This window comes from Chinchilla lanigera, unplaced genomic scaffold (genome assembly GCF_000276665.1).
Source record: "Chinchilla lanigera isolate Chin_1 unplaced genomic scaffold, ChiLan1.0 scaffold00006, whole genome shotgun sequence".
Lineage (NCBI taxonomy): Eukaryota > Metazoa > Chordata > Mammalia > Rodentia > Chinchillidae > Chinchilla > Chinchilla lanigera.
Genome location: NW_004955407.1, coordinates 28,546,571 through 28,574,034, shown reverse-complemented (window position 1 = coordinate 28,574,034; position 27,464 = coordinate 28,546,571). Strand labels below are relative to the sequence as shown.

Genomic DNA, 27,464 nt, shown 5'->3' with positions numbered 1-27,464 from the left:
ACATGATTTATCTTATTCTACCTGCTTGGAGAGGATGGGCTTTACTAGCAGAACAGTAACTAAAATCAAGACTGACTTGTGAGGGACGCCAAACATTAGTGGCGAAGCACAGTGCAGAAGGGTGTGGGCCCACGATTGGTTCATCTCACAGGGACATTCCCAGATGTGCCAGCCAGTTCCACTTGGGCCGTGATACAGCGCTGATGCTTCATGCCTCCTCCTCTGACAAAGTAACCAAACCCCACCTCCTGTTCAGGGGACAAGGAAAAGCCCAGGACTTGCAGATGGCAAGTTGTCATACGCAGTGACGTAGTGAGGCAAGTTGTTCCTGGCTCCCGTCTGAAAACTCTGTCCTCCCAGGCCTTCCTGTCATGTCCCAGTCGCCCTTCTGCCGGCCTCACCTCCTGGTCACAGGCTTGGACTCGTGTGGTCTTCAGAGGAAAGCATCTGCATACACCCAGGTAGGCGCTGACTAAAATCTGCATTCGAGTGAAGGCGGGACCCAGGAGGAAAGGAACGTGCACAGAAACCAGATTAATATCTGCTTTATGAATAACATTTTCTTGGGATTTATATATTATCTCTGTCTGTTGTTCTGCTACAACAGCAGAGCTGAGTAGTTGCTAAAGGATCAGAAGCACAAAAGAGCGTGAAATGTTTACTGTCTGACCCTGTGCTGAAACAGTTTGTGCGTTCCTGATTAATCTGAGTTCTCTTACGTAAGAAATGTGATCTAGCCCTATATTTCCATAGGCATTTTGGCGAGCAGCACAAAGATGAGTAGGATATGACTCCTGCCAAGAAGATAATAAGGGCTGAGAAAGGTAGCAGGGATAGTTTCAGGGCGCATGTTTAAGTACTGAGATAGGGTAGACACTGACACTATGAAGACAAAATAACTGGAAAAAAAGACATTCTGGAGAAGTAAGACCACAGCCAAGTGATGAAAGATCACCAGTATTTCCCATTTTGTATAATCCACCAATGTTGTATACCTAAGAAGTGGCTAAAAGGGTAGATTTTATGATAAGGATGGGGGTGGGTGGGCAAGGTCTCACTATGTAGCCCAGATTGGCCTTGAAATTGTGATCTTCCTGCATCAGCCTCTCCTCGATAGCTGGGCTTATGGGTGTGTGCCACTGCACCTAGTTCTGTTAAGGATTCTTGCAACCTAAACAACATAATAATAAAGAAAGAAAGCAGAGAAAGGAAGGAAGGAAGAAAGAAGGGAGGGCGGGAGATGAGAGGAAATTCTGGAGTTGATAGCATGAATAGTAGTGATGGTTGGTAGGCACATCCTTGTCTCCAAACTCAAGTTGTAGGCATTAATTATGCCCTTTGTGTGTTAGTCATACCTCAACAAAGTGCTTTAAAAATAAGTAGAAGTCAGCCAATAAAGGTGCCAAAAGGAGAACGGAAGGATTAAGGACTTATTTTGGCAGCCAACAGCCAAAACTTGACTCCTCTCTGCATTTCTGGTGTAACAATTTTGAATGAGATCACGGAGGCCTCGGGCAGGAAGTGGGTGGGAGCAGCACCCTGTACCTTCCATGGTTTGCACTGTTTACTTCAAGAGTATCTGATTCTTACAGGCTGATGCAGAAGAAAAGTAAAAAGGGGACATTTATACTTTAGTCTCTGTGAAGCTCCAGTTGATTTGTTTTGTTTTGCTTTGTTTTGTTTTTGTTTTGTTTTGTTTTGTTTTGTTTTGTTTTGTTTTTTAGTCTTTTTGAGACAGGGTTTAACTGTGTAGTTCAGGCTGGCCTTGAACTCACTTTGTAGCCCAGGCTGGCCTCAAACCACAGAGATTCTCCTGCCGCAGCATCTTGAGTGTTGGGATTACAGGGTCTCGAACAAAGAACACATAAATTCCAACTTGTTTAGAAGGGCAGAAAAGATCCATAGTGTAAAACGTTGCATTGGAAGACTTAAATGGATCACGTGTTATAGATAGTCTGACTGCTCGGCAACATACAGGAAACATAAAGGCATTGTTTTCCCATGTTTAGGTGTCTGCAAATCTGTGTGACTAGGTTGTGTGTCTGTGTGTTATGGCAGGTGCAGAGGCACAAAAATTTGCAGAAAAGAGAAGGTGGGTTATTGCCAAAATGAAGAAATCATCAGTGAATAAAGTATATCAAAAATCAATGTTCCTACATTTCAACTTCTGCTTATTCACTTTTTTAAATTAACCAGACTTTTATAAAGTATAAATATGTCCTAATCCCTGTGAAAACATTGCCACATATAAAGTGTGATCAAAATATATAGTGAATGTTTAGTTTTATTTTAAAACTTATTATAGTAAAAGACACATTGCCAAGAATGATGGGGGAGGTGGCCAGGCATGGTGGCACATGGCTATAATCACAGCATCCAGGAGTCTGAGGCAGGAGGATCCCTGTGAGTTCAAGGTCAGATTGAACTACATAGCGAGAGCATTTCTCAGAAGACAAAAACATCCCTTGGGTGTCTTCCCAGAAGAATTGAAAACATCACACCACAGTGATATATATGCACCCATGATTCTAGCAGCACAATTTGTCATAGCTAGATCTTGGAAACAATCCAGATACCCATCAACAGAGGAATGGATAAAAAAAATCTGTGAGTTTTTATATAATGGAGTACTACTCAGACATAAAGAAGGATAAAATGGAGTCTTTTATAGGTAAATGGAGGCAACTAGAGACCATACTCATAAGTGAAATAAAACAGACCCATATGTGTAAACATCATGTTGTCTCACTAGTGTGAGAAAATGAAAAAGTAAATAAGATCCAAAATGTACAATAGATATTGTGAATTGGGAAAAAAAAAATGTTCAGAGGAAAAGACAAACTGTGGCAGGGGAAAGGAAAACAAGGAAAAAGGAAAAAAAAATATGTATACACAAGTTAGTTATACAGCTAGTTTCTCTTCATTAAAAAGAAGTTTTGTGCTAATATTGTATAGACAAGATATCATGCCTATGTCTTCTACTGAGAATAACTACCAGGAAGACAACAATGCACAATATATCAGCTATTGTAACTGTCCTACTAATCTATTGTGAAGCCGAGTTTCATTGTTGTGTGTTTTTTTCTCTGTAAAATCAAAAAAATCAAACACAAAAACAAAATCAAAAAATAATGGGAGAGTGTGCATGAAATGAAAAGTATTTTTGAGAGAATGAATGGCAGTGTCTTTTACTGTCATGTATTTTTAAAATTTAATCACCTTATTTTTCAGTCACTCCACATTGTTCAAATGTTTATGGCCATTTCCATCAACTGAAAACTTTACAGTGTGTCCTCATCCACAGTATTGACCAGCTCTGGGACTGTGCAAGGTGTGTCTCCTTCCCAAAGTCAAGTGGGCATGGAAAGTGAGCACTGTTAATTGATTCAGGAGATTGAAGTAGTCACGACCACACAACTAAAACCACGAAAAAGGACTTTCAGAAGTGCTTCAGAAAGTGGCGAGAAAGATGGATAAATGCTTTGGAAGGAAAGGGAAATATTTTCAGGGGAATCAATGGCAATGAGTGTCTTTTATAATATTTTTTAGTTTAAACTTTCACTGTGACTTTGATCACACTGTACGTTAGTACACAACATGGACTATCTAATGTTAACAAGAGAAAAATATTGGTATTGTTCATGTTAGTATCATCCCTTGAACACTATAAAAATTATTTGAAAATGTATTCTATTCCTTTTTCTTTATAAATTTTGTATCTTATAATTTTGAGGTTGCTTTGACCAAATACCAATAAATCCTCTCAGTTCTATGGACCTTATCATAGGGTACTGTGTTTCAAGTCCTGCAGAAAGGTGTTAGGATGTCTGCACACAATTGGTTAAAAAGTGATTTTAAACTCATCCACTTCAGCTTCTGCACAAGAGGAGAAAGGAGGGTAACAAAGATTTCTTTGTGTGATTGCACTGCTTCCCCCCACGGGAGTAAAAGGAGTGCTTCTCGTCTGTCCTCATGTTGTTGTAGGCAGTTTGGGCGTCTGTAACAAACTGTAGCCTGGGTGGCTTAAACAACAGAAATTTATTTCTCACGGTTCTGGGGGTTGGGAGGTCCAAGACCAAGATGCCAGCAGAATCATTTCCTGGTGATGGTCTCATGCAGCACAGAAAGGGAAAGAGCTCTCTCCCATGTCTCTTCTTACAAGGACCATGGCCATGGGGATTCCACCTTCATGAGCTTCTTTACCATCACATTGGGGTTAGAGTCTCAGTACATGAATTCTGGAGAGACAAAAGCATTCTGTGTACAGAACATGCCAAGCGAGTCTTCATCTGTGGAGACTGTGGTGGATGAGGGGAGGGGAGGGAGTATGACGTCTTACCGCTGCTACACCTCACCCTCAACCAGCTGGACTCCAACTAAGTTGGAACAACTTCTGAACACGTAATGGCATGGACACCGAGTGGAGGCTCTTATAAAAACTGGTCTACACTTTCCTCAATTTATGGGAACAAAGAAGAGGCACCTGACTCTCACTTGTCAAAGTCTATTGCAAAGCTGGCTAGAATTCCTTCCTAAACAGAGATGAGAGAGGGCTATATTTTAGACTCTCTGAAGCCAGGTGCTGCCTGTGCTCACAGGAAATGAATATAGGAAGTAGCCTTCTTTTTTCATACTTTTTCTTTCTCTTTTGGTTTTAGATAGAGTCTCACTAAGTTGTCCAGCCTGGGTTCAAACTGGCAATTCTCCTGCTTCAGCTTCCCAGAGTCCTGGGATTATAGGTTTGCACTACCACAACTGGCTTGAAAGCCATCTTAAGAAGTCTTGAGGGCTGGGGATTTAGCTCAGTGGCACAGCGCCTGCCTGGCAAGTGGGAGGTCATGAGTTTGATTCCTGGTTCCGGAAAAAAAAACAAACCAAAACAAACAAACAAAACAAAAGAAATCTTGAAAAGGCCCCATGGAAAATGTCTGCCTCACGGAATCTGCACAAAAGAGGCTGCAAGAAGTGCTTCACCGCATGAGGTTTCTAAACAGGGATCACAAGCGGTCATCTGGGGTGCACAACTTACTTTACAACCAGAAGATTGTTGCTACTCAAAGCCAGAAAATGAGTCAGGATGAAGGCCCTTTGGGCATTCTCACAAAGCACTCCATGAGAATATGTGTTGGATGTGCACTTGACAACTGTCTCCTAGAAGGCTGGGAATGTCCGATTGCAACAGGTGTCAATCAACCAAGATTTGGTCACTTATCTACTCCTCCCCCACCTCCTGCATCCTACCCCGAAGGCGTGAGAAATAGAAGGCAACTGGTGAAATGGAAGGTAGGGAGAAGAGCAAAGAAGCTGAAGCTGACTATAATACCTCTTGCTCTCTGTGGTCTCCAGGTCTGACAGACCTGAGCCTTGGAAGATGATAGTAGTTTTAACCTAGGTGGATTATGGAAAGCTTGGTATTACTTGTAGCTACACTTGTGTTATAGTTTAGATCTTAAATGTCCCCAAAGCCCATCCGCTAAACACTGGCTTCCTGGCCTGCAGTGTTATTGGGAAGTGTAGAATCCGGAAGGGGTGGGGCTTAGAGGGAGGAATTTCAGCCATTGGAGGCTGTGAGACCCTGGTCTGTTTCTCCCTTTGTCTCTCTCTTTTTCTCCTTGGCTCTCATGAAATGAACAGAGCTCCTCTACTTCATGCTCTGGCAAGTGATAATGGACTAATGCTTCTGAAACTATGAAACTATGAGACAAAATAACGTTTTCCTCATTTCATTTCTCTTATTTTGTCACAGCAGTGGAAAGCCAATTAACCACTATTTGGTATCTGAAAATGGAAACTATAAGACAGATATAAATCAGAATCAAGACAGGGAGATCTGACAAGGAGTTTGAAAGAATGTGATGGTTTTTTACTCTGCCTCCTAATAAGTTCAGCCCACTCAGAAAATTGTTATATAATCCAAAGCCTAAGTAATGAAACCAGGTTCTTTGTGGTTCCTTGTGGATTTTTTCCAATCTTGAAAAAAAATTACCTGAAGAAAAGGGACAATGCGTTAAGAAACATCATTATTGGAATAACACTTAAAATAATGAAAGAACTTCACAGGGGCTGTTTGGGGCTGCCACAAGAGTTCATTATCTGAAGGCTTACGCCATGGTGTGGTAGCACATAGGTAGTATGTACACTGTACATTTAAAAATTTTTAATTTAAGTTTCTCTTTATTTAGTCTTATCCTATTTTAAATATTAATCATAAGAATGTAAAATATGCAACCCTTCACAAAATGAATGAAAGAACTCAGTAAAGTCATCATAAGAAAAATATATTACAGCAGAAGCAAAGAGACAATGACAGAACCAAGGAACCAGCAATGATCTTAACTCTTTCATTCCTGTTTTTCTCAGTCTTTCTTCTGTCTACTGTTCAAGACTTCTCCACAGACCACATGGATGAGAATGTTTTGGAGTTTGTGTGAAAGACTTCCATGACTTACATAAAATCATCTTTTCTCCAAAGCAGTATCTAAGGAATAGCACTAAAAATATTTTAAAATTTGTTCACGTCTGGGATAAAAAGGGGTTTTCATACACATACACTAAGAGATAATATTAGAGAATAAAAATATTGTTCTAATTTTAAATTAACAATGGAAAAATATTCCTAGGGTTGTACTATCCAACACTGTAACCATAGGCCACATGTAATATTTTAAGTTTAATTATCTAAAAATTTTTAATTAAACCTTTATTTGATAATGGCCACCATATTGGACAGGGAACATAGAACGTTTTTATCATTACAAGAAGTTTTAATGGATAACGCCATTCTAGGGCTTCAGAACAATCCATTTTTGAAACTGAGAAGCAACTCCTGCTTCTTTTTTTGGGGGGGTGGTGTCTAGGCTCTTAATATTTTAATCCTCATAAACTTGACTAAGAAGGTATGTGATAGCAGAGGCTTGAAAAAGCAGAAATTATTTCTTTCTTATTTTAGAAACAGTCTGAGCTCCCTTGACACTTTAATTGTAAGCAGTCGTATAGGGCCAAAAAAGAGGCAAAAATCCAAAGTTGCAAAATATCTTCCTAGGAGCCCAAAGGCCCTTCCTAATTGTGGCACACCATAAATATTCAACACTGCGGGATTTAAAATGTTGAGTTAGTGATCTCATGCATTTAGCTTTTTGTCTCAAAAGTTTTCATGGTTTTTCTTCTAAATTCATTGTATCACATTCTTTTCCCATATTGGTCATTTTCTCTTCCCTTTTAGATGATTCATATTTTAATATAATAAAGCTACATTATGTACTGGCATGGATAGACATTTGTGTGAGTGTGGAAGGAGAGAGCCTTCAGAAATATTTTTAGAATTCTGTCATCTTTGAGGTTGATACACCTAGAGCCTTGTTATTTACCTGGAAAAAATGAATTATGAATATTAGATTTCACTACACAATGCCTCATCTCCACCAAAGAACAAGCTGACTAAATCTTTGTCAGAATTTAAATTCTTCTTTAACTGCTTCCTGCATGAATATATAAAGTTAGATCATCAAAAACCACTTTTATTGTCTAGTGAAGAATTATGTCAATATCAGCAATTTGATCTACTATCTAGTTAGAATGTATTATTTTATCTTCCTGCAGTGGAAAAAAATCTGTATTTCACCCACAGATCCCTGAAAGGACAAAGTCCGTTTTATTGGTGGTGTGGCCAATGAACACTTTGTCCTCATGCTAGAGCCGGGAAACCAATAAGGAAGCAACCTTGCTAGAGAATTCTATGTATGTGCTTTTGGATGTTTATTGTAGCTACCACTATAATAAATAAGGTTCACCAGGTAAGATTTGTGAAATGAAACTATTGTCATAAGGAAACTTATTTGCAGGACTTACTTTTTTTAACTCTTAGAAGTCTTTATCAAATGGAAAGGAATCATTAGTACACCTCCAACTTCAGCCCCTTCCTGCAACTGAAAAAGGTTTACAGGGGCTGGCTTTAGATAAAAAACCTGATAGGGATCAACAGTGTAGGGCATTTTTTAAAATTTCCTGAGATCCTCCTAGAATTTCCTAGGTCTAGCCATGATACTAATATAAAATAAATCACATATGATATTAGAACAAAGACAAAGGAAAGAGGAACAAAGGTTTGGATTGAAATGAGTAGTAAAGACCCTTGAATTATGAGGAATTCCAGCTGGGGTACACAGCAAGGGAAACAAGGTAACAGGAATGTGCCTGAGATCTGTCAGGAAGAGTAAGAACACACGTGCTATATCAGCACTTTTCAGAGTTCAATGTGCACATCTTGCCACAATTCAGGTTTTGATAAAATAAGTCTTCATTAGGGCCTGAATTTCTGCATTTCTAACAGGATCCTCAGGACCACCAGTGCTGTCCTTCCAAGGGTCAGATTTTGAGTGACAAAGTTGTGATAAACTCAATTACCTTCATTACTGAATGACTCACACTTATTGAAACTTTCTGAGACTGGCCTTCACATGTTTTACCTCACTTGATTCCTACTTACATAAAACAGCATCCTGCTTTATTTTATCTGGTCCTATTGTATCGATGCTATGGACACATGATAAAGGACAACTCAGGGACTCAGCACAGTACCACACTCCTGGCTATTTAGGAGATTCTCCTTTACAAAATCCTGAAGATCATCTCCAATCCACACTTGCGTGTCCCAGGCTGGAGGTAATTAGATATGTCAGTGCTTAAAATGAGCATGCTCAAAGAAGTTTGAAGGTACTGAGTGAAAAGAGTTAGTTTCTTTGCTAATGATACTCTCAGAGTGTCTAATGTGAATGTGCATTAGAAGTATTTAAGAGAGAGACTGACCACAGACAGAATGTTTTCTGTGTATTCATATCTGTTGGAAAAGCTTAACTCCACAGCAGAGTTCGGAGTGGCTATTAGTTCACTCTTCTTAACTACATAGATATTATTTGCATCAGTGTAATCAGTGAACCATACTTAAGGACAAGTCACCTGTAAGAGAGTTTTCAAAGATGGCCAACCTCACGGGACAGTAATGATCACCTTTGCACCACTCAATCAGATGGAGTTGAGCAGAGAGCAGTATTCAGAGAAAGTACTGGAAGGAGCGTCATGATGACAATGTGCAGAAGACATGTTACAGAATGATTATGCTAAAATAAAAACACTATTTCAAATGGCACAGTACAGCTGTAGCCTGTAGATTAGAAAGAATAGTGACAAATAGGACCAGTCTTCTGTATAGCACCAGAAACAGAATGGCTTAGCACAAGTAAGAGACGTGCCCAACCCAGGGCCTGAGCTTTATATGGAAGTTTTCCAACCATGCTGAACAGTGCCTTGTGATCTTTGCCTTTGCAAGTGAAGAGGAAAACAAAATGCATCCCATCATGAGACTTGAGAAATCCGTTCTCTGTGATGACTAGAAGAGAAGCTCCTAACAGCATAAAATATATGAAATCCAGAGCTATGGCAACAACAACAAAAACTACTTCTCTCACCTTTCTCTGGACTATGTCAAAATAAAAACTAGGTGGAGATTTCACTGGCAACACTTGTTGATAGGCCATTTACAATTTTAATATAAAAAGTGAAAAGAACTTAACCAAACAGAATTTCTCCTTTTACATGGAAATAAGAACTCTATGCTTTCAAACTTCAGAAGAAAGTTATACAAACGCTCTCATGGTGGTTAAACAAGTTTCCCTGATCTCAAAGTCCCATCTCCTAAGAAACTGCTGTGCAAAGGTTCTCAGTGTAACTGCATCAGAATCACCTAGAGAGCTGGTTATAACACAGAGTGCGGGGATCCACCCTGGAGTTTCTGATTTGTTAGGACAGGGCCAGGACCAGGGCCTGCGGATCTGTATTTCTTGTAAATTCTCAGATGATGCTGATGTTTGTAACAGTGTAAAGAACACAGCTGGAATATAAGGAACCATGATGATCACCTGGTCCTTTTCCTTTCCCTTGCAAGTGAGAAGGCAGAGGCACAGAGAACTTATCACCCACACTCAAGTCAGAGAGAGTCCCTTGGTCACAAGACCTGAGTGTGATCCCTGTACTCTGTTCCACCCTCCTCCCCTGCTTCAGTCACATGCCCAGCACCTCAAAATGTTCTATGCAGCAACTTCCTATCCTCCACTCCTCTCCCTTATTAGGACAAATCGCGAGACGTTGATAAGGGCAAAAGAGATTACTGAGCACCCTGTCAATCCAGCCTTCTGATTCACCTTTGCCTTTTATTATCTTTCAACTATGTCATAACTGTCAGCTGTTAAAACCGATACTAATACAAATGATTCTTGTCTGAAAGAAATGAAAGTGAACTGAGTTCCTTGAAAGAAATTGATTATGGGGTTGTAGGTATTACCAAATATACATCTACCTGTAAACTATTTCAGCACCCTCAAATACCTAACAATATGTGTTCTTTTAGTTCTCTTTTGAATCTATAAATAATGTTTTATAATTCAGAGGTTTATAAATTTTAAACTTTGTAACTTATAATTTATAATTTTTATAATTCTCTTTCCATGAGCTCCACAATAAATAACGAATTAAATAAAATCCTTGGCATACATTCATTTAATAGTTTTTAAAATTTTTACATCATAATTGTATCTTTTTTAAAAACTAAAAGGGAAAATATTCCTTAAATGTCAGAATAAGGGCATCCAAAAATCTTTTCCCCCATAAAAGCAATGAGGTCAGTGGCAAAAATGGTCAAATTCAGCTTTTTCAGAATTCTGGAAATTAACAAATGTATTGTAAAATTCCAAAGAGTACTTAGTCAAGAAACAAGGCTAAACCTTAATAAGAAAAATGAACTTCTTCATGTACTTTAACCTGACCTAATCCCATTCCCCTCCCCCTAACTTCCTAGCTCCATAACAGCTGTGAAAACCAACAGCCTCACAATTATTGAAAAACCACAAATCTAGCAGCCACTGGAGAAAAGACAAAGAGTTTAGACCCTGCTACAAGTTCCATAATCTTTCAGGTTTGACCTATGCGGTAGTTCATCAAAAATCTCCATTTTCTGGGCTTTTCTATTTGTTACAGCTCAGGATTTTCTCTGTGCAAACAGTCCTATACTTATAGCATTTCTTTTAAAATCAGTATTAATGATTGCACATTGAAACTGCCTGAGACGTTGCTGCTGGTAAGAGTTAACAGGAGGCTGGCCAAAGCACAAAAATTAAGAAATGAGATACCTATATGTGACTTTGAAAAGCAAAACAGTCCTTGCCATCCAGAAGCCCACTTATAGGTGCAAGGTTGTATGCACATACAGGAGAGACCTGAGAAAGTCCTAATCTCTTACCTACTCCTTTCCTTGAGTCTCTTGCACAAGTAGGAAGAATAGTTAAAGCAGACTGGTAAAATACCTAGAAGAGCATTCCAGATCCTCACCAACACACACATCTATACCATTAGCAAACATTAAGGAAATCTCTGTCTAATAATTTACTGACTTCTAATCTAGCCAGGCAGAGATATCAATGGCTGCACAAGAAAATAAATATTAACTTCATATTATTGGTACAGAAAAGTCACTAAACAAATAAATAAACAGCAACAACAGGAACAAACAAAAACGATAATTCCCAAGGAAAAGATTTTCAGAGTAAATATATCATTTAAAATATCCAGTTTTCAGCAAGAACAAAAAGACAGACACAAAAAGAAACAAGAATATATGTTCCATGCATAAGATGTGTAGTCAATTTGATAAAGGTCCAGATTTAAAATTTCTTTTTTTTTTTGGTTTTTCTTCGGTACCGGGAACCGAACTCACGACCTTGCGCTTGCCAGGTAGGCGCTTTGCCGCTGAGCTAAATCCCCAGCCCCCAGATTTAAAATTTCTAAATAAATACTTTAAATCACCTAATGAGCTAAAGGAAATCTTATATAAAAAAATTCAAGGAAAGTATGAGAATGTTGCCTCACCAAATAGATAATATCAATAAAGAGAAAGAAATTTCAAAAAATAAAAATCCTGACACTAAAAAGTTCAATAACTGAAATGAAAAATTCATGAGATTGGATTAAAATTCATTTTGAACTGTTAGAAAAAGAAATTGGTGAATTTAAAGACAGTCTAACCACAACTGTCCAGGACTAAAAAGAAAAAAAGGTGAAAGAAAATAGCACACCCCCCAGAAACCTGTGTCTTATGGAGTGAAAAGGAGAAAAAGTTGATAAAAAGATAGAACTAATATTTGAGAAAATAATGGCCCCAATTTTTCTGAACACGATGAAATACAGTAATCTACACAGCCAAGAGTCTCAGGTAACTCAGGAAAGATACACTGAAAGAGTTACACAGTGAGGCACCCTGTAACCAGACTGGTGAAAGACAAGGAGACAAACTTTCAAGCAGTGAGAGAAAAGTGACTCATCCCATATAAACACTTCTGAATAAGTGTAAGGGTTGATTTCTGGTCAGAACCTAGTGAGGCCAAACGAAGGCAGGGTAATTCTGTATATGAAGGAAAAAGGCTATTGACAGAAAACTCCATTCAAGCAAACCAGCCTTTCAAAAACAAAGGAGAAAGTAAAATCCATCCAAATAAACAAAAACTAAGATAATTCACCTCTAACAGACATGCCCTACAATAAATAAAAATAACTCAAATTATTAAAATCAGAGATTAGATTAGATGGGACATCATTAAGGTCCTCATAGAAAGAAAAGAACTGTAAGGAAAAAGACTACAAGCCTTTGTATATTAACTAATTGGATAACATAGGTCAAGTAGCTAGATTTTTAGAAAGACACAAACTACCAAAACTGACCCAAGAAGAAACTGAATATTTGAATAGAGCTAAAAGAGACTGAATTAGTGTTCAGAAACCCTAGGCCTATGTGGTTTTACATGAGAATTAAACTAAATGTTTAAAATTAATGAACAATTATTCACCAACTTTTCCAAAAAGTAGAAAGGAAGGAGATAATTCCCAACTCATCATTATGAGGTTATATCACCATGATGCCAAAAACAGAACTTTTTTGGTCAGTACTAGGATTACACTGAGCTACAAGGCGATTCCTTTCATCTTTTTTTTTTTTTTTTTTTGAAATAAGGTCTGACTGTCTTAGTTACTTTTCTCCTTGTTGAAACAAAATAACCAACATCCACAAGTTAAAGGAGAAAACCTTTATTCCAGCTCACAGTCTGTAGAGGTTTCAGTCCATAGCTGGCTGGCTGTAAGGCAGGGTGGCATGGAAGCAGGGCATTATAGAGCAGAAACAGTCCATGGCAAGGCAGTCAGAAGGCAGCAATGAACAGCAAGCAGCAGCAGCAAACCTGCCTTCTTTCTTCTTTCCATTTATATTCCAACCAGGCTACAAACCTACTGATTGGCGTCACTCATAGCCACTATGGGCCTGGTCTTAATCCCAGTATCAAACTCTGAATGCACATTCTCACACCCTAATCCAGCCACCTTGAAAACTTCCCACTTATGAAGGCATGAGGCTCTGGGGAAACATCTAGATATAAGCCACTACACTGGTTAAAGTTACTCAATTCCCAGGCTGGGCTCAAACTTGTAATCCTTTCATCTCTGCTTCCCAGAGTGCTGGGAGGACAGGCCTGTGCCTTCACACCCAGCTGATATGGACATAAAAGGAGAAGAAAACCACTGACCAATAACTCGTATAAGTATAGATTTAAAATTCCTCAGTGAAAGTATAGCAAGACCAATCCAGCAATATCTAAAATCGATAAATGCCATGTCAAATCAAGTGGGATTTGTCTAGAAATGTGAAGTTGTTTTATAATAAGGGTTTCAAATTAAGAAATGTATTGCATTTGAATTTGTGTAATGTATTCAAATTAAGAAATGTATATATTAACGTATTAAGAAATAAATATATTATGTGGTAATAACCACATAAGTAGAATAAATTTGAAATACACAGTATATCTGAATAGATGAAGAAAATGCATTTGACAAAATTCTATAGCCTTTCAGGTAAATATAACTACGCATACAAGCAAACGTCCTAAGCATAGAAGGAAATTTCCCTGACCTGACAAAGGCCATCCATAAAAAACTGCAGCTAACATAGACTTACTGGTGAAAGATGGGTTGCTTTCTGCCAAAATCTGGAACAAGACAAGAATATCTGTTTTAATCACTATTATTCAGTATTGCTTTAGAAATTCTAGTCAGAGCTAGTAAGCAAAAAGAAACAAATAAAAGGCGTTTGATAAGAAAGAAAATAAAAGTCAGGCATGGTGGTGCAGGCCTGTAATCCCAGCACTCGGGAAGCTGAGGCAGGAGGATCGTTGTGGGTTTGAGACCAGCCTGGTCTACAAAGTGAGCTCAAGGCCAGACTGAACTGCATACCGAGACCCTGTCTCAAAAACAGAAAAAAAAAAAATAAAATAAAATAATGAAAATAAAGCTATCTCTATTTACAGATGATATAATATTGTATATAGAAAATCTTAAGAATCAATAAAAATATAAGAATGTAATAAATTTAGCAAGGTTGTAGAATATAAGATCCATATACAAAAATTCATTGTATTTATATATAATAATAGTAAATAATCCAAAAATGCATTCAAGGAAATAATCACATTTATAAGAGCATCAAAAAGTGAAATAATATAAAAATAGAAATAAAAAAATTTAAGAAGTAAAACAAATACTTCAGAGTAAAATCATAAAGTGGAAGACTCAAAAGCTGAAAATCTGGAAAACATCACTGGAAGAAATACTTAAGTAAATAAGAAGACATCCCATATTCATGGATCAGAAGACTTACTGTTGTTAAAATGGCAGAATGTTATTATTCCACAAAATGATCTGCATATTCAATTTAACCTCTACCAAAGACCTATATGCATTTTTTCCAGAAATTGACAAGTTGTTCTTATAATTTTACAGAAACTTATATGAACCAAAATAATGAAAGCAGTCTTGAGAAAGATGAACAAAGTTGTAGGATTTAGACTTTCTAATTTCAAAACTTATCATAAAGCTATAGTAATTAATACAGTGTAATACTAGCGTAAGTGATGCAGGAAAATAAAAACTCCCAATCTGAATATCTGGAACAAGTTTGTGTTCTCTAAAATTGAAGAATTAATTTAAGGAACAGCAGAGGTTAAGAGCAGGATACATTTATTGAGGGAAAGAAAGCTTCTGTCCAAGAGAGGTACAGAAGTGGGGCCCGAGTGGGTTACCCCAAGACTTTGTCTTTTCTAGGGACTTTATAGAACAAAACAACGAGGTGAGGTGGGTCCAAGGTAGGGAAAAATAGATGAAACTATGGTCAGCCAATAAGAATTGTGCAGGTAAAATTGATTAAATTGGGATCAAATGGAAAAGCGAGTCATGTAGCAAGCAGGCATGAATACAGAACAGGGGCTTTTCCTGCGGGGGGGTTGGGTGAGTGACTCTTCAAGGTGATCGCTACCTATTTAGAATATCAATCCCTGATGTCCATCCCTAGGGAGGTGTGTGGGTGCATTTGTTTAGTCCTTTGTCTTGAGGTGTGGCCCACAGAAAATACGTTATCTTTCACGTTGGCTCCTTTGAGGGCCTGGTGCTGTCTGACTGCCTATAATATTTCTGTCTAACTCAGCTGCCTATAACATAACGATAAGCATATACATCAGTGGTAACAGAATTGAGTTCAGAAGTAAACCCTTGCTTCCTGATCAACCGATTTTCATCAAAGCTACCAAAACTACTTAGAGAAACAATAATCTTTTCAACAAATAGTGCAGAGACATATTGATATATAAAAGAATAAATTTGAATCCATACCTCACATCATATGTAAAAATTAATTCACATTAATCATAGACCTATACAGAAAAGATAAAATGACACAACTCTTAAAAGAAAATGTAAGGGTAAATTTTCAAGAGATAGCATAAAGTGACTGTTTCTTGCTTGACACCAAAAGCACAAACCATGAAATAAAAAGTAGATACAGTAGATTACAGAGAAATTAAAAACATGTTTCTAAAAATACATGACTGGATAAAGAAAACGTGGTATTTACACACAGTGGTGTGTTACTCTCCTGTAAAGAAGGATAAACATGAACTATTTGTAGGAAAACAGAGGTACCTTGTGACCACATGTTAAGTGAAATAAATCAGACTCATAAACTTACATATCACATGGTTTATTTTTTATGAGAAACCCAAATTATAAATAAAGAGCAAAATAAAAGATGGACAATAGGAAGTAGAAAGATAGATCTTTCTCAGGTAGAAAGGGGATCAAGAGATGGAGACAGAGGAAAGGAAGAAAAGGGGAAGGGGAGAAAAAAGAATTAGGATGTGTTGTGCACATCACAAGGAATGTAATCATTACGTACTGCAAATATGTACTAATAAAAAATAAACAAAAACATAATCAAGGACATGAAAAGACAAAGCATAGAAAGATCTAAATATATAGGAAAATATACAATGTTCATGGAGCAGAAGACTTACAATTCTTAAAATGACATATTACAAAATGATCTAGAAATTATAAATAATATATCTGATAAGGGACTTGAATGTAGACTTTATAAAAAATTCTCACAACTCAACAATAAAAAGACAACACAACTAAGAAAAGAGCACAGAATTTGATTTTTTTTCTTTTTTTTCTAGGTACTGGGAATCAAACTCAGGACCTTGTGCTTGCCAGGCAGGAACTTGTATTGAGCTATCTCCCCAGCCCCTGATTTTTTTTCTCAAAGATATCTGAATGGCCAAAAGCACATACAAAAACACTCATCGAAAAAAAAACAGTCATCGTTAGTCATTAGAAAAAAGCTAATAAAAATCACAATGTGATACCACTTTATATGTAATTTTTAAAATGACTATAATTGAAAACACAGAAAATATTGGGGATGATAAGAAGTTATAACCCTCATACATTTATGATGGGAATGTGAAATTATGTAGCCACTTTATCTCTTTTTTTTTTGTCTTTTTGAGACAGGGTCTCACTATGCAGTTCAGGCTGGCCTTGAACTCACTTTGTAGCCCAGGCTGGTCTTCAACTCACAGTGATCCTCCTGTCTCAGCCTCCTGAGTGCTGAGATTACAGATGTGCACCACCACGCCCAGCCTGTAGCCACTTTAAATTCCTCTAAAAGTTACCTATAAAATTACCAGATAACCCAACAATTCTTAGACATACTCATTTCTACCCCCACCCAAGAGAAATAAAAACGTATGTCCATACAAAAATTAGAAAGAAAAACATGAAAGAAAAATTAGAACTAAAACCATGTCCAGACAGAAATTATAATGAATATTTCTAACAGCATTTATTAAAACAGCTAAAATGCAGAAACTTCTGAGCATCGTAGTTGAAGATAACAATATGTAATATAACAACTACTGTTAATTCACATAATTTTGTCTTGAAACCCTGTATCACTTTAAATGTTCTTGCTTTGGTTTGTTTATGTTTGTGATGCTGGTATGCTGCTACTGTTGTTTTCTTTCTCTCTCATTTACTACTCTCTTTAAAATAAACTTTTTTAAAAAAGAAAATGTAGAAACAACTCAAATGTCCTTCAACTCTTTCACTGATTAAAAAAAAGTGGTCTATCTGTACAATGAATTATTATTCATAAAAATAACTGAAGTACTGGCCTATGCCACCATACAATTGAATCTTTTTGTAAGTGAAAGAAATAAGACCCAAAAGGCCACATATTGTATGGTTCTATTTATGTGAAATACCCAGAGTAGGCAACTGTATAGAAACTGAAAGAAGATTCGTGGTTGCCAGCAAATAGAGCAAAGGGGGAATAGAAAGTGCTAATGAGTACAAATTTTTGTTGGAGGTAATGAAAATAATCCGAAATTAAATACTGGTCATAATTGCACAACTCTGAGTAAACCGGGAAAAAGTCTGTCAATTGTACACTTTATTTTTTTTATTTTTTTTTTTTTTTTTTTTTTTTTTTTCTCCGGAACCGCGAACCGAACTCACAACCTTGCACTTGCCAGGCAGGCGCTTTTGCCGCTGAGCTAAATCCCCAGCCCCAATTGTACCCTTTAAAAGGGAGAATATTATGGTACATGAAATTATATATCAACAAAGGTATTATTAAAAAGCTAAAATGATGCAGTTTCCCAATTTCTTCCTCATATTGAAGTGAATATTTTCAGCTGAATTTCTCCGTGTGAATAGCCTTTGAATGGCAATTAAAAATACATACATATGTTTAACAAAAAGGAGCCAGTATATCTGATTCCAAATCTTGATCGCCTATTAGTCTGATCACTGGAAAAACTGAAACAACCTTCAAGATCCTTTGAATTTTGAAGGAACATATAAAGTCATTATTCAAACCACCCCTCCCCTCTACATTTTAAATGAGGAAGCTAAAGGTTTCCAGGTAAAATGAGTTTTTCAAAATCACCATTATATAATTAGACCAAAGTCAATCTAAGCTTCCCCCCAACATCGTGATATTTAAGTAAAATTAATGTCAACACCTGCTGGGTTCCTCTATGCATGGTACCTAACGCTTTCTACAGAGGTACAGTGTATTTTCCCTATGCTGTCCCGTTTCTGAAAGTTCAACCCAGAACCACCTCAGAGAGCCACCTCTCCACACCCACCATCAAGCCAGTTCTCCCTCTCCTGGGAGATGACTTTCGCAGTACCCTTTGCTGTGTGCCTCACCATGACAGCCTATCCCCTCTGTCCACATGTGTCCCTCCCTTTCCCCTATTTCCTTATCCCTAGTGACAGAGGTGCTTCAAGTCACCTACTTCTTCAATCTCAGGGATCACAGGAAACTCTTCCTCTTCCCTTTCTCAGACCTATCCCTGTAGCAAGTATTTTCACCTATTTTCACCAGGAGAAGCCCTTTCTCATTGCCCAGCTGGTTGGCTAGAGGGACATTGCCACAGCCTTTTAGAATCTCCATGATGGCTGAGAAAACATGTTTCTGGAAAACTGAACGTAACTTCCCTACAGCAACAATATGCACACACCACAGTTTCCAGGTGTAGGATGTTCTTAAGTAGGCTCATGTAGGAGCCCTCCTAACGGCTATAAAGAATATGTAGGGTAGGAAAGAAGTGTGAACTATAGAGGCTGCTTTTATAATTCAGCTGTTTGTGCAAATAGCACTGTAACTCTTTCATTGCTCATGTAGGAGCCCTCCTAATGGCTATAAAGAATATGTAGGGTAGGAAAGAAATGTGAACTATAGAGGCTGCTTTTATAATTCAGCTCTTTGTGCAAATAGCACTGTAACTCTTTCAAAAATATAGATAAAGAAAATGTGATATATACATGCCATGGAGTATACCTCAGCCTTTAAAAAGGATATATGTGAGTCATTTTTAGGAAAATGAAGGGATCTAGAGACCATAACACTAAGTGAAATTAATCAGACACGGGTTAAATATCATGTTTTCTCTAATATTATACACTAAAAATATAAATAATTTAAGGAGCAAAATAAAGGAAAGATAGTAGAAAAAAAGGAGGTAGACTCAGGGAAGATGGGAAGGGAAGCCAGGGAAAGAAGAGGGAACCAGGGAAAAGAAGATTGAAAATGATGAAAATGCTCCATGTCTAAGCACCAATTCTCCGAGATGAGTTATTATGTGTTGCAAACTATAGTAGTGAAGATAGTAGCTGACAGAGGTAAGATACAGGAAAAGAAAGCGCTAACATACTGTGTTGTTTCTTAAACGTACACAAGTTGGGTGGCCCTTATCTGAAAGGCTTGGCACCAGAAAAATTTGGATATCAGATATTTCTGATTTAGGAATATTTGCATCTAGATAATAGATATCTTGTGTATCTTCTACAAGATTTATGGTTGCCAGGGGACTAAAGTCTAAACACAAAATTCACTTATGCTTCATACAGCTTAGACTTCAGCGCAAAACCTGAATATAATTTTATACAATTTATAATTATATATAATATAAATTATAATTGTATAAAATTATAATTTTATACAATTTATAAAAAAAAGAAATGCGAGCTCTATTCTAATTTCTAAACAACCAGCCTGTAAATGGCCATTCTTCTGTTCATGCAAAGATTTTTTGCACGTGGCTTTATTTCTCTTGTTGCTGCTGCACTTTATCAAATAGATTCTGCATTTTTACAGAAAATCAGAGCATACATTCTGGAAACTTAGCTCCCATGACTTGGGAACTTGGCTAGTAAGAGGCACCGCAGCACAAGAGGAAGATGCAGCTGGGGTTTTCTGAGGGTGTGGCAACACCAGTGACTCATGCTACTTCCTTGTTCTAAAGGCTTTCCACTAGGAGGGTGGAGAACGCGCACAGGCAGGCTTGGGGAAGTGGACTGTTTTTAGACAGTGCCCCTCACAGTGACTGCTTTTTGTTTTCCTTTTGCAACAGTGCAAAGCAAAAATAATATGTGACAGTGCAACGCAAAATAAAAATGCAGAGCAAGATAGTGAGAGTTTACAACTATAAATATGAGACCTGGGGAGTGAGAAAACTATACCCCAAAGTATTGGAACTAAAAGATATTGAACGACCTCAGAAGCTTCCGCAGGCCAAGCAAGAACTCTCTGATCACCTTCTACCCTCCTTCTCTTGCCCTTAATTCTTCCTTGAAACAAGTCATAGGAACCAGAATGCCTCTTCCCCCAGGTGAGTCATAGAAGCCAGACTCCTTTTCCTCAAGGCAGATCATATAACTATAAAATATTACTCTGTTTTTCTGCCACCTCTCTGTGTAGGTCCTGCCCATAAAGAAATTATCTGATCTACCTTATCAGTAGCTTATTAGACCTTCATTCCAGAAGGACTGCTGCCCACGCAGGAGGAAGGGAAGCCACCCAGGGAGCCCAAGAAGAATCCCAGCAACCCCTACTCAATCTATTAGGTCGCAGCCTTTTGTCCAGTTACGGTGCAACACAGTTGCCCGTTCCTTATCACATCTAAGCGTAAAAGTAACAGTTTTCCTTGGGTCTTTGGGGCTGCATTCTGAAGGCTGCTGTGTCACATAAGACTTGGGTTAAGGGGGCTGGGGATTTAGCTCAGCGGCAAAAGCGCCTGCCTGGCATGCGCAAGGTCGTGAGTTCGGTTCCCGGTACCGGAGAAAAACCAAAAAAAAAAAAAAAAAAAAAAAAAAAAAAGACTTGGGTTAAATGAATTTGTTATAATTTTCCCTATTGATTTGTCTCTTATTGTAGAAGTGTCAGTCCCCTATACGGACAACAAGAAAGAGTCACCTATAAAACAGATGCAACCTTTACTAAAATAAGTTGCTTAGCATATCCAAAAAAACAAAGTCAGACTCGTAATGGATCCTTCTGTTTGTGTATAACAGATGCTGACTCTTGAAGCATCCAAAGGGGAGAAAAGAACAGAGACAAAGAAAAAGAAAGGAGAGAGATGCAGGCCAAGAACAGAGTATGAGATTAAATATCAGCAACTATACAAAGCCTTCTGGAACTTAAAATGGAGGGAAAAGAAGTCAAGGTATTGAGGGAAACAGAAACATGGAATGGAAAACAAAAGCAAAAAGGATTGCTGCTGAGACACTGAAGCAAACTGCCTTTGAAATACTATCGTTAGGATCATTCAAAAATGAACTTGCTTAAAGTCTCTTCTCCTTTATTGAAAAGAGGAAGTGAGTGTAAGGAAAGGGTGAATTTCTACCCCATAACATAATTGTGCCCTTTCTTTGTGGTGCTAGGAAAATTAAATTTTAAAAAATTTTAAATAAAACACTTTGTAACATGTCTGGCACATCTTAAGGGATCAATAAGACTTAGGTATTCCAATTTCTATTATTATTTTGGTTTTGGTCTTAGTTACTTCCCCCTCAATTAGATACCACCACCAGTGCCGCGCAGTATCTAGGAATCAGAGTCAAAGGAGAGCCAGGAAGAAGCTTCCTAGGTTACCCCTCTTCCGGCTGGGCCCCACCTACCACAAGCCAGTCATCCACATTCCAAAGTCCTGCTTAGGATCCCATGAGGCTTTACGAGGCCATCTAGACATAAACCATAACACTTTTATCATCACTGTTATTATTATAGAGACGGATCCGTAAGTTACAAGGAAATTTCTGGCAGTTAGATAACTCCTCCAAACTATTCAGAGAGTATGTATTATATTTCATTGGCAATTTATAGAAAATAAAATGACATTTCAGTTTTGTGTCAAATAAGTAATGCCATAATCTCAAAAGAAACATTGATTTCTATATTATTACCCAAAATGAACTACAGCCCTAAATTCCTGAAGGGTAGTGCTTTTGACCTTAGGAATTCCTGAATATGGTTATCTTTGACCTATAGTAGCCCAGAATGTGTCACTTTGGCATAAGGATGATTTTGAAAAACTGTAGATACAAGAACAGTTCTGGAAATGGTAAAAATTATACTTCTGTAATGGAAATTGGCATCTACAAAGGAACTGTTCGTTTTAAAACTGTCTTCTCTGGACGAAGAAGAGAATCACTAAATCACCAGAAATGCTCATCAGTGGAAAAGACACCAATCTGTACCACAGTCTCAAGGCCACTGCTTTTGAGTTTCTGAGTCTCTTAAAGTATACACAAGGCAGAGATGTTGTTAAACTTCTGTTTGCTTTTTCTCACTCATTTCTCTTTGGTAATAGACTCTGTTGCAGCTAAGAACCATGAATAGCAGAGAGAAAATTAGTGCCCGCCCCCGCATAGGCTTCAGTGACTAATTTTATTCACTAGATAATTTCTGAACCTTAATTTATTTACCCTTATAAAGGCGCCAGATGTTCCAAAAACATCCTAGAAAGGGATGTTTATACGCAATAAGAAAAAAACAAGAAAGATTTTCAAATTTAAGTGTCCCATCAAGCTTTATCTATGTGGGCTATCTGTGCCTGTGTTTGCTCTAATGAGGCCATTTTGCAATCTTTTAAACATAGAAGTGAATTCAGTGCAGTCCAAATAATTCCTGTGCATAAAAATGCAAATTGGGCTCACGTGGATGTTGACCAATTTTGCCAGTTTGAGTTTATGGGTAAATTCATTTCACATTTTTTATTTGACTAGAAATGTTGATTCTCTTTTGAACTGTTTGTGACATCTGTTCCCCTCATTGATTCCTGATTCTCTAATCCATGTTCATTTTATATTGTATGAAAATCACAATTCTATTCGCACTGAAAATTTATCTTTTGCTGAGCGTGGTGGCATGCACCTGTAATCCTGGCCCTCGGGAGGCTGAGGCAGGAGGATTGCTGTGAGTTTGAGGCCAGCTTGAGCTACATAGTGAGTTCAAGGCCAGCCTGAACTGCATAGCAAAATTTTGTTTCAAAAAGACAAAAACTTAGAAAGAGAGAGAGAGAAAAGTTATCTTTTAATGAGTATGAACCTCAAACTTATACTGGTATGACTCACTGAGGAGCATGTTACTTTCCGGGCAGGCTCTCTCTCATCAAGGAAGATTTACACCATTCTTCTTGTGGTTTCTGTATAGTCACTGTCAGAGACTTGGTCAGTCAAAGATAACTGTCTCAGCTTACTGAGGAAAGAGCAGTGCCCTAGCATTTTGAAAAAGCTTTTAAATTTTTTCGTTTATTTTGTCTTAGCACATGTTTGCAGTACCTAGTGATCACATTCCTTACAGGGACTGGCACTTGTACAGAACACAGCTTCATTCCTTTGTTCATCTCCTGTCCCTCCCTGCCTTCCTCCATGTCTTAATCCTCTTCCTTTCTGAGAAATAGCCATCTCCCTACTTCCTCGTACCTGTCTTTTATTTTGCTCTTTATTTATATTTTTTCTCATATAAGAGGAAACATGGTATACTTAAGGTTGACTTTTTTTAACATATGGCCTCAAGGTGCATCCATTTGCCTACAAATGACTTAAATTTGTCTTTCCTTATGGTAGGGTAGTACTCTACCATGTGTAAATACCACATTTCTGCATCTGTTTATCTGTGGACGGACACCTAGGCTGCTTCCAAGATTTAGCTACCATGAACTGTGCTGCTATAAGCATGGGTATGTCTTTTATTTTTTTTTTATTTTTTTATTTTTTTTTTTGGTTTTTCTCCGGTACCGGGAACTGAACTCAGGACCTTGCGCTTGCCAGGCAGGCGCTTTTGCCGCTGAGCTAAATCCCCAGCCCCTTGCATGGGTATGTCTTTTAACACAAGAAAAATTTTCAAATCTTCCAAGGGAACGCACTGATAAGCTACTGAGGGGAAAACGGTGAACATTCAGCAAAGGAAGGCAAGAGAGCTTCTTGTAGAAAAGATTTGGAAGCCAGACTAGGACTGAATCTTCTCAGTGTTTCTGTAATAGCCATTCACCACACAAGAGTACTCAAAGCAAATGCCTTACTCTTTTGGTTAAAATTTGGTTAATGTTTTTAAGGAAGAAAAATATTGAAAAACACTTTGTTTTCCTATTTTATAATCATAGTTTATTTTTAAAAATTAAAGAAACAACAACTCAGCAGCTTTCTTCTAAGGAATATGTTGCTAAAACTTCAGACCTTTATTTTTAGGGATTTTAATCTTACTTATGCAATTACAGAATTGAATATTTATACCAATAACACATTTACTTAGGTAAGGGCATTTTATGCCATTTAAAGAACTACGGGGAAAGAATTTAATCAACCTAACTATGCAATCATTCATGTAGATTACAAAATTATGAAGAAATTTTAAACACATTTCTATGTGAATGTGTAGTATTTCTCACAAAAATACCACCAAAGTGCAATGATAAAATAAATGAAAATTACAATGATTAATGAGTATTACTAATGATGTTAATGATTAATAGGCAGGGGGAACAAGCACAAGATTTTGTGTCCTCAGTGTGAAATATTAGATGAATTATAGGAATCAAATGATAGCCAATTCTGATAAAATACTACACCTATTCTAGAAACTATCAATACCTCTTTTACTTGTATCTTTCATACATCACCTATTATTAACTTGACTAGATGGTGAAATAATTTTGTCAATCACTACTCAAGCATTGTATTCCTGTAATGCCACTCTGATATCCACAAGACCAAACTAGTTTTCTCCTTTGTTCCCAGTATAGATCTACCATGAGTGTGCAATAATTTATATATGTAATAATTTATACTTATAGTATAGTGAAAACAATACAGATGTTAGAATCGAGTCAGATTTGAATTCCAAAATAACCAACTGCAAGTTGAGCGATCATAGATGAGAAAATGAACATTGTGACATACAGTGAAATTATTATAATGTCATTGTGTTAACATATATAACATAGTATTATAATACTGTGATGATCAAGGGCAATAGCATATACTGACACCTGGAACATATTAAGTGCTCAGTAAAAGTTATATACAAACACTTCCACCTCTTTCCAGGCTCATCAATCAGCTCTTTGTATCTGTTTCATATTATGTATACATGCTCTAGAATGCTGAACTGATTTGTAACAGAAAATGGGGAATAGCTAAGTTACAAATGCTTTAGAAGATAGTATTTCTTAGACTCCTACATCTTATTTTGATAAGGCATCATTTGTATTCACTTTTCCTTTCATTTTGAAAGCATGCTCTCTTGACACCAGCATTTGAAAAAAAATGCAAACACTGAGCAAAATATTTGCAAAATGTTCCAAGTCTTTGTTCTGCACTGTTTACAAAGGGAGACTGATATCTCAGCCTAATTACCTATGGAAGGATGGGACATTTGCCTGGGCAGAAAGACCCAGTCTTGGCCTGTGGCCAAGACGCAGGAAGCAGCGGTGGAAACCCAGGAGACTGAGGCTTTGGTCCATCCAGCATCACCACACCCTGCCCAGCAGTCTGCCTGAGTTTCTCGCTGCTTTTTTGCACGCTGCCCAAACCAAATTTCAGTCTCCGAACATCCCGCTCTCCTGCTTTGTCACCGGCGGTTTCTTCCACCGTTTCCTCACATTTTTTCTTGCCATCCCTGTGACCCAGTTCAGTTCCTATTTTGTTCAGAAAATCTTTGCTGAACCCCGTACCTCTCTTCAATACCACCGTCCCATCTCTGGAAAAAAAACAGAAGCAGTTTTTCATAGCCTGCCCTATGTTTAGGCCTGGTGAAGTGTAGGACATCCAGTCATGTGTAAATTTTCATAAGCATGAATGATTAGCATCTGTATCTCCAAAATATTTGGAGATATATATGTACTATTTATTGTTCAGGTGAGATACAAGATTAACTTGGCGCCTTGTATCTCTGTCTGCTAAATCTAGGGATCCTACTATCTTGTCTTGTGCTACGGCATTTTTTAGGTCCCTGGTCTTGTACAACACCACTATCATAAATGTTGCCAGACTATAAGCTTTTTGAGGCCAACAACAGGGTCTAATTCTTTTTTTTGATTACCGCTTCTACATAACTCTTCCTGACACTTCCACCAAATAACCAGGACAGTGTCTTAAATGCTGTTGGAAAAGCGGGCATGAGCTCCTCACTCATTTTTTCATTCCTTCTTTCAGTTATCAAATAGCTACTAAATTTCTACCTGGTGCCAGGCACTGAAGTAGATGCTGAAGACAGAGCTTCGAGCAAGATACAGCCATCGTCACCAGGAGTTCCTGGCTGTTTCAGGAATGCAGCTGTGTTTGAAAGCAATTGCAATTAGTGTGATAAGCTCTTAAACAGGATGAGAGGAGAGGTTAGGAGAAAAGACATCAGACTCAGTCTGTGGTGTCACAGGAGCCTCCTGGGAGGAAATAACAGCTGAGCTGAGACCTAATAATTAATGGGTGCTAACCAGGTGATGGCAGAGAGAGGAGATATTCCAGGCGGAGAGGGCAGCATGCACAAAGGCACAAAGTTGAAAAAATTTTTAAAAAGTACAAAGTAAGGGAAGACATAGCATTAATGTTTAATTAATTAATTACCAAGTCTTTCTTTTAGTTCAAGCTCCTTCAGACCCATGCAGGCTACTACTGTCTGGGAGACCTCAAGCCTCTAGTTTTTTCTCAAGGAATTCAGGGATGAGGGCTCTTCTTTTCTCTTTCTGTATCTGCCCTCTCTAAGCTCTAAACTATTCTGTTTTTCTCTTGACACAGTCCAATTCGCCTGAATGTGACCTGCTGTCTCCACCCACCTCGCTCCCTCCCACTCAGTCTCACCATCTCTGCTCCATCCGGGGTTCTTTCTCATTTTTCCGTAGCTACTGTCCCCAATTCCTGTTGCCCCACTGAGGCAGGTGCCAATGATAACAGCTACTTTCTAATCCACTTTTCATTCTATTTTTCCTTTAGGACCAAACCACATTCCGTGCAGTAGTGACGAGAACACTTGTGGACCTCCACCTCTAAAAGTGCAATTACCAGAGAAAAGAAGCCACATCTCCAATGAAAGGCATAAAATGAGATGGAAGAAATTCTCAGATAAAGCCCAATAATTAAGATTATCCTTAACAACCACTGTCCTAGTTGCTAACTAGCTTTTTAAAGTCACCTTTGTGACCTCATCTTGTGCCTAGCACAAAGCAAGCACTCAATAAATGGTTGATGCAAGA

The 27,464-nt window shown here is 37.8% G+C and overlaps 1 long non-coding RNA gene across 1 annotated transcript; it reads left to right on the top strand.

Moving 5' to 3' along the window:
• Positions 1 to 202: 202 nt before the first annotated feature.
• On the top strand, positions 203 to 27,464 carry LOC106146991. The gene is made up of 2 exons (XR_001231680.1): positions 203 to 461; positions 27,205 to 27,464. It is a non-coding gene; the product is annotated as an uncharacterized LOC106146991 (long non-coding RNA).